Source organism: Lethenteron reissneri, unplaced genomic scaffold, assembly GCF_015708825.2.
Source record: "Lethenteron reissneri isolate LAM-NWPU_2019-01 unplaced genomic scaffold, ASM1570882v1 scaffold_130, whole genome shotgun sequence".
Classification (NCBI taxonomy): Eukaryota; Metazoa; Chordata; class Hyperoartia; order Petromyzontiformes; family Petromyzontidae; genus Lethenteron; species Lethenteron reissneri.
Genome location: NW_026891003.1, coordinates 15,001 through 23,627, shown reverse-complemented (window position 1 = coordinate 23,627; position 8,627 = coordinate 15,001). Strand labels below are relative to the sequence as shown.

General features: G+C 50.1%; 1 pseudogene; it reads right to left on the bottom strand.

The window, feature by feature from the left end:
• Positions 1-455: 455 nt before the first annotated feature.
• LOC133361938 (carbonic anhydrase 2-like) overlaps positions 456-8,627 on the bottom strand; it is an 18,415-nt pseudogene continuing 10,243 nt past the window's right edge.

Here is an 8,627-nt window from a genome sequence, read left to right as displayed (position 1 = left end):
CTGTAGGGATAAGTGCTGCTAGTAGCGAGTAGCAGCACCTATGATGTACACACAAACAAAGCTCCCCCAGGTAGCCTCTAGCAGGGCTGAAGGAACAAGTGCTTTTAGCGAGTAGCAGTACCTATGAAGGCTGACAACCGGCTTCACACGAGGGGGTGGGGTGGACCAGGACTACGCCCGCCCGGCCGCCTTTGTCTCTCCAGTGGCGATGTTCACACACCGCACCAGGTACTCATTTGAGGCTGAGTCGACCTAGGGGAGGCCCAGGACCGGTGCAGATTATCGTCACCGGTGGTGTTTGGCCATGAGTGAGAATCGAACTCGGGTTGCCAGGTTCGTAGCGCAGGGTAGCGCTATACACTACACTACCACTCCCTACACAGACACACACACACACGTACACAATACACACACATACACAATACAAACGTACACAATACACAGGTACACACATACACGTGTGAATGTTGTCTTTATTGCCTTAAAAGGTTTAGTGCGACTGCTAAAAACGTCTTTATTGAAATCATCATGAATCAGGATACGTTACTTATTACACCCATCACACACACAAAGTGCCTTGCCACAAATGAACCACAATTCTCTCGCCGATCTCGTCAAGGAGCATGAAACATCGTCACGCCAAACTCCTCCGGTCATCGCAGCAGCAGCAGCAGCAGCGGCGGCGGATTTTGGATGGCCATCAAACGAAGACGGTGGTCACCGCTTCATCGCTGCGGCCCTTTCAGACGCGCTCCTGCGGCCGTCTGGAACGCTCCTCCCTTCCGATATCAGGAAGCGACCGGGAGATGCGCACACTTGGAAATAATCATCATCACCTAGATTTGACAAACTCATTGCTTCACAGAACTGCTCCTTACACCATTGGTACCTCATTTGCCAGTAAAAAATATGGTAATTGTTTTTTTACCCTTTTATCTGCCAACATAACTGACACCTTTTTTTACGAGGAGTCATGTTTGCATAGACCACAATACCTGCAGTCCACACCCGAGACAGCTTTCCTTAGAGCCCAGTCTCACATGGTGTTGGACCAGATGACGCCAAAAGACGCACAACTCAAAGACAATGCACCATCAGAGTATGAGAGCTCGGGGTAAGAATTTACACCATTGGAACCTCATTTGCCAGTAAAAAAATATGATAATTGGTTTTTAACCCTTCTATATGTCAACAAAACTGACACCTTTTTTTATGTGAGACTCGGCTCTAAGGAAAGCTGTCTCGGGTGTGGACCAGTGCATATCATTATCAGAGTTATGTTTTTTGTTTGCATTATGACTGCAGGTATTGTGGTCTATGCAAGCATGACTCCTCGTAAAAAAGGTGTCAGTTTTGTTGCCAGATAAAAGGGTAAAAAAAACAATTATCGTTGTATTTCCCAGCCCCGCGCACCTCCCGAACACAGCGGCAAGCGGTTCCAGTCTATTGTCCTTCCCCCCCCTCCCTGCACCTCCAATTAAGTTTATGTCAAGGTGCGAAAGAAGTTCAACACACACACAAAGATCCGCCGTGTAGCCTTAACAAACTGTAGGGGCAAATGCTGTTAGCGAGCACCTATGAAGGCCGGAACGGCACACGAACGAGGGGGTGGGTGGCCAGCACCACGCCCGGCAGCCTTTGTCTTTCTAGTTGCCGTGTTTACTACACTACCGCTACACCAGGTACTCGTTTTTGAACCCGAGTCGACCTAGGGGAGGAGTCCCAGGACCGGTTCAGATAATCGTCACTGATGTTGGCCGTGAGCGGGAATCGAACTCGGGTCGCTGGGTTCGTAGCGCAGTGCGCTAACCACTACACTACCGCTCCCCACACACAGACACACACACACAGACACACGTGCTCACGTGCCAGCTAGGGTGACTTCTCATTGGTCAGTCGAGTGACCACTACCATCACCACTGGTCAAGTATTCACCACATTGCATTTATAAAGGGGTACGGGGTGACCAGTGAGGACTGACTTGGTATTTTTCTAAGGCAGGGCAGCACTGATAAGGGGTTGACAGGCATGTTAACTTGAATCAAATGCGTGTCTAATCATTTCCTGGATAGGTTTAATTACGAAGAAACTAAACATTTAAAAACACATCCATTTTTTAAAAGTGTCAAAAGTTAGAGGGTGGTGGTGGTGGTGGGTTGGGTCAGTCTGACGTCAGTGATTGGACGGATTCACGCAGCCACGCGATTGGTCGCCTACGCATCAATAATCTCTCGCATCCGATTGGTCGATATATTGCTCCCTCCGCCGGCTGTGTTTGAGGTTAAGGTCACGTTGATGTTTTAATTTTAGTATTCTTTTGTTCTTTCGGTAAAGTCACGTAGATAGAAAAAAAAATAAAGTGAATAGAAATACAATTTTAAAAAACCACGACGATCATCTTCCTGCTGAAGACGATCCCCGGTGTTGTGATCGAAACTTTGTGGTTTCTATTTTGTATCTTTGTTCACTTAATTTTTTTTTCTATCTACGTGACTTTTAACCGAAAGCACCAAAGAATGTGAATTCCTGCTGTCACGAAAGTTTTAAGTCAAGGTTAGAAAAAATTGTAGGTTAACAAAAAAATATTTGATGGACATTCCACATTCCTATGGCAAAACGGCTCAGGACGGATGCCGAAAAAGATTATTTGCACAAACAGGAAGGTGATGCCAATTAGTTTGATTGTTGTTGTTGTTATTGACCACTGGTAGGCAGACGAGGATGACGAGCCAAGTCAACTCTCTACGGGAGGAGTTGAACCGCTTATAGATATAACTCCACCCCCAACGTACAGGTGAGTCTTTCACATACAGGTGAGTCAACCTGTGCGTGGAAACGTCACCTACCAGAAAAAAAGTCCTCCCTCACCCACCTCACCTATTCCCCCCCCCCTCCCCTAACCACCCACCACCCTCCCCACCTCTACAGGTGAACACCGGCTGCCCAGGTGAGCAACGATGCGAGGATGAGGAGGGAGGTGGTGAGGCCGAGCGACGGAGGGTGTTGGCCGGGCGCTGCGGCGGTGGGCGATGGTGTGGCCGGCGAGAGGGTGGTGGTGGTGGCGTTGGCGGTGTCCATGAAGTAGACGGCACGGGTGCCCAGGCTCTGGACGGGGCGGGAGTTGTTGACCAGCGGCTCCATCTTCCTCGGCATCGTAGAACAAGAGGGTGCTGAACAGATCAAGCTGTGGGCGGTGCGGGTGGGTGAGCGGTTGGGGCAGTGGTTTAGCAAACAACAACAACAACCACACAGGACAACACACACCTACACATACACAGCTATACCGACACACACACAGGTACACACACACCTACACACACACACGTATACCCACACACACACAGGTACACACACACCTATACCCACACACACACAGGTACACACACACCTACACACACACACCTATACCCCCACACACACAGGTACACACACACCTATACCCACACACACACCTACACACACACACCTACACACACAGGTAGACACAACAACCGCCGTTCGCCACTAAGTGGCGGTGACGTCACCACGACGCTTGTGCCAGGCCATGTGCCGACTGACCGAGACGACCGAGATGACTGGCTGATGCACCACCTGTGCCCCCTACTGTGCCAACTTGCCGTGCTTTATCCACCCGGCGCTCCGCTCGTTGTTGTGAGCGTCGCTCCTCCGCCCTCCGTTGTTGTTGGAGGGCGACTGCCTCCAACTACCCAGTAGCGTCCTTCACGAGCCTCCTCCACTGAGGCCGATCTTGACACCGCTGGTACCAGTCATCGGCAAGTCCACTCAGCTCCACGTCCTCCTGTACCACATCACTCCATCTCTTCTCTAGCCCGTGCCGCGCCCGTTTTACCCCCTCGATCCGGCCGAACAAAAGCTGTTTAGGCATGCGGTGGCTGGGCATGCGGGCTACATGGCCCAGCCAACACAACCTTGCCTGCCGGAGGAGCTCACCGATGGGACCACATACACACATACACTAACACACACACACCACACTCCCTACACACCACACACACCACACCTGTGCTTGCCCCAGCGAGAGTGGCTTCTTGAAAACGCTCCAGATCACCGACTCGTCACAGGTGGGCGTCGTGAGAGAGCCGTTGTATCGGTAGAAGGAGCCGGCGTTCGATGCGAGCGCTCCCGGCACAAACGACAGGAGGCTCGGAGCCGTCACGCTGCTGTTCATGCCTAGGGCGGACGGGGGGGGGGGAACAATGAGATCGAGACAAAATTCGTAAGAATGAAATAATGGCGAGCGATCGATAATTTATCGTGATGATTAATAATAGACGTGCTCCATTGGAACCTCATTTGCCAGTAAAAAATATGATAATTGTTTTTTTACCCTTCTATCTGGCAACAAAACTGACACATTTTTTTACAAGGAGACATGTTTGCATTGACCACAATACCTGCGGTCATAATGCAAACAAAAAACACACAACTCTGATAATGATATGCACTGTCCTTGAAGTTGATTGGTCCATGCCCGAGACAGCTTTCCTTAGAGCCTAGTCTCACATGGTGTTGGACCAGATGACGCTAAAAGGCGTTATGACTGCAGGTATTGTGGTCTATGCAAACATGACTCCTCGTAAAAAAAGGTGTCAGTTTTGTTGCCAGATAGAAGGGTAAAAAACCAACGATAATAGACGTGCTGTTGATAAGTTAATGATGATTAATGACTATTGGTAATGAATAAATAATTTTTCATATTGTTGATGAATAATAAACGTATTGTTAATACATATTAATAAATGATTGCTATGAATATTTAATAAATGATTAATATTTACTAAAATTGTTGATAACAAATAATGATTAATAAATACACACACGCAGTACACACACACCACGTGTGTACTGTGTGTGGACTGTGTGTGTGTACTGTGTGCGTGCGTGTGTGTACTGTGTCAGTACACACACACACGCAGCACACACAGTACAAACACACACAGTACACACACACACACTAGGTAAACATACACACACAATAGGCATACACACAGTAGACACACACACACAGTACGTGCACACACACAGTACACGCACAGTACACACACAGTACACACACACAGTACACACACACACGCGCGCAGTACACACACACAGTACACACACACACAGTACACGCACACGCGCAGTACACAGTACACGCACACACACGCGTGCACAGTACACACACGCGCGCACAGTACACACACACACACACGCAGTACACACACAGTACACACACGCGCACACAGTACACACACACAGTACACACACACAGTACATACACACAGTACACACACAGTACACACACACACAGTACATACACACAGTACACACACAGTACACACACACAGTACATACACACAGTACACACACACAGTACACACACAGTACATACACACAGTACACACACACAGTACACGCTACACACACAGTACACACAGTACACACACAGTACACACACACAGTACATACACACAGTACACACACAGTACACACACACCGTACACACACACACAGTACACACACATTACACACACACACAGCACACACACAGTACACACACAGTGTACACACATAGTATACACACACAGTACACACACACTACACACACACAGTACACACAGTACACACACACAGTACACACAGTACACACACACAGTACACACAGTACTCACACACACAGTATACACACAGTACACACACAGTACACACGGTACACACACACACAGTACACACACACAGTACACACACACCGCACACAAACACAGTACACACACAGCACACACACACACAGCACACACAGTACACACACAGTACACACAGTACACACACACACAGTACACACACACAGTACACACACACCGTACACACACACAGTACACACACACCGTACACATACACAGTACACACACACCGTACACATACACAGTACACACACACCGTACACATACACAGTACACACACACCGTACACATACACAGTACACACACAGTACACACACAGTACACACAATCACCTGGGCGCGAGATGTTGGGCAGCGCTGTGAGGAACGAGTCCAGACTCGAGAAATTCGCTCCCACCTGCGTGTCGAGGAGCGGTGGAGCGAGGGTTGGTGGACCACGCGGGGAATCCGTCAGACGGCCGTGCGACATCACGCGGGGAGGCATTGCAGCACATGCGTGTGTCCTGGTGTGGCGGTTAGCGCAGCTACGCTGCTACACCCTACACTACACTATACACTACACTATACACTACACTATTATACACTACTACACTATACACTATACACTACACTATACACTACACTATACACTACACTACTATACACTACACTATACACTACACTATTATACACTACTACACTATACACTACACTATACACTACACTACTATACGCTACACTACTATACACTACACTACTATACACTACACTACTATACACTACACAATACACTACTATACACTACACACTACTACACACTACACTACTATACACTACACTATACACTACACTACGCACCACACAACACTATACACTTTACACACTGCAGACGCTACACTACACACACTGCACACACTACACTCACTACACTAGGCACTACACTATACACTACACTACTATACACTACACTATATACTACGTGAATTACACTATACTATACACTACACACACACTGTACACACTACACTCACTACACATACTACACTACACTATACACTACTATACACTACACTATACACACTACGCTACAATACACTACACTATACACACTACACTACACTGTACACTACACACACTGCACTGGGTGGGGTGCGTGGCTACCTGGAAGAAGACACCGAACACGGCGAGCCCGTCTGGGTAGCCCTTGGCCGCGCTCACGTTGCCGTAGCTCTGCCTGTAGTTAATGATGTGCATCTGCAATTCACAGCACATCACAGCACGTCACAGAGAGCACGATGGGGCTAGCGGTAGAGACTAGCGTCAGGGGTTAGCGGTAGGGGCTAGCGGTAGGAGCTAGGGGCTAGCGGTAGAGACTAGCGGTAGAGACTAGCGGTAGGGGTTAGCAGTAGGAGCTAGGGCTAGCGGTAGAGACAAGCGGTAGGGGTTAGCAGTAGGAGCTAGGGCTAGCGGTAGGGACTAGCGTTAGGGGTTAGCGGTAGGAGCTAGGCCTAGCGGTAGGGACTAGCATCAGGTGTTAGTGGTAGGAGCTAGGGCTAGCGGTAGAGACTAGCATCAGGGGTTAGTGGTAGGAGCTAGGGCTAGCGGTAAGGACTAGCATCAGGGGTTAGCGGTAGGAGCTAGGGCTAGCGGTAGAGACTAGCATCAGGGGTTAGCAGTAGGAGCTAGGCCTAGCGGTAGGAACTAGCGTTAGGGCTAGCAGTAGGAGCTAGGGTTAGCGGTAGAGACTAGCATTAAGGGGTTAGCGGTAGGAGCTAGGGCTAGCGGTAGAGACTAGTGTTAGGGGTTAGCGGTAGGAGCTAGGGCTAGCGGTAGGGACTAGCGTCAAGGGTTAGCGGTAGGAGCTAGGGCTAGCGGTAGAGACTAGTGTTAGGGGTTAGCGGTAGGAGCTAGGGCTAGCGGTAGAGACTAGTGTTAGGGGTTAGCGGTAGGAGCTAGGGCTAGCGGTAGGGACTAGCGTCAAGGGTTAGCGGTAGGAGCTAGGGCTAGCGGTAGAGACTAGCGTCAGGGGTTAGCGGTAGGAGCTAGGGCTAGCGGTAGAGACTAGCGTCAGGGGTTAGCGGTAGGAGCTAGGGCTAGCGGTAGAGACTAGCGTCAGGGGTTAGCGGTAGGAGCTAGGGCTAGCGGTAGGGACTAGTGTCAGGGGTTAGCGGTAGGAGCTATGGCTAGCGGTAGGGACTAGCGTTGAGGGTTAGCAGTAGGAGCTAGGGCTAGCGGTAGGAACTAGCGTTAGGGGTTAGCGGTAGGAGCTAGGGCTAGCGGTAAGGACTAGTGTCAGGGGTTAGCAGTAGGAGCTAGGGCTAGCGGTAGAGACTAGCATCAGGGGTTAGCGGTAGGAGCTAGGGCTAGCGGTAAGGACTAGCATCAGGGGTTAGCGGTAGGAGCTAGGGCTAGCGGTAGAGACTAGCGTCAGGGGTTAGCAGTAGGAGCTAGGCCTAGCGGTAGGAACTAGCGTTAGGGCTAGCAGTAGGAGCTAGGCCTAGCGGTAGGAACTAGCGTTAGGGGTTAGCAGTAGGAGCTAGGGTTAGCGGTAGAGACTAGCATTAAGGGGTTAGCGGTAGGAGCTAGGGCTAGCGGTAGAGACTAGCGGTAGGGGTTAGCGGTAGGAGCTAGGGCTAGCGGTAAGGACTAGCGGTAGGGGTTAGCGGTAGGAGCTAGGGCTAGCGGTAGAGACTAGCGTCAGGGGTTAGCGATAGGAGCTAGGGCTAGCGGTAGGGACTAGCGTCAGGGGTTAGCGGTAGGAGCTAGGGCTAGCGGTAGGGACTAGCGGTAGGGGTTAGAAGTAGGAGCTAGGGCTAGCGGTAGAGACTAGCGGTAGGGACTATCGTCAGGGGTTAGTGGTAGGAGCTAGGGCTAGCGGTAGAGACTAGCGTTAGGGGTTAGCAGTAGGAGCTAGGGCTAGCGGTAGAGACTAGCGTTAGGGGTTAGCAGTAGGAGCTAGGGCTAG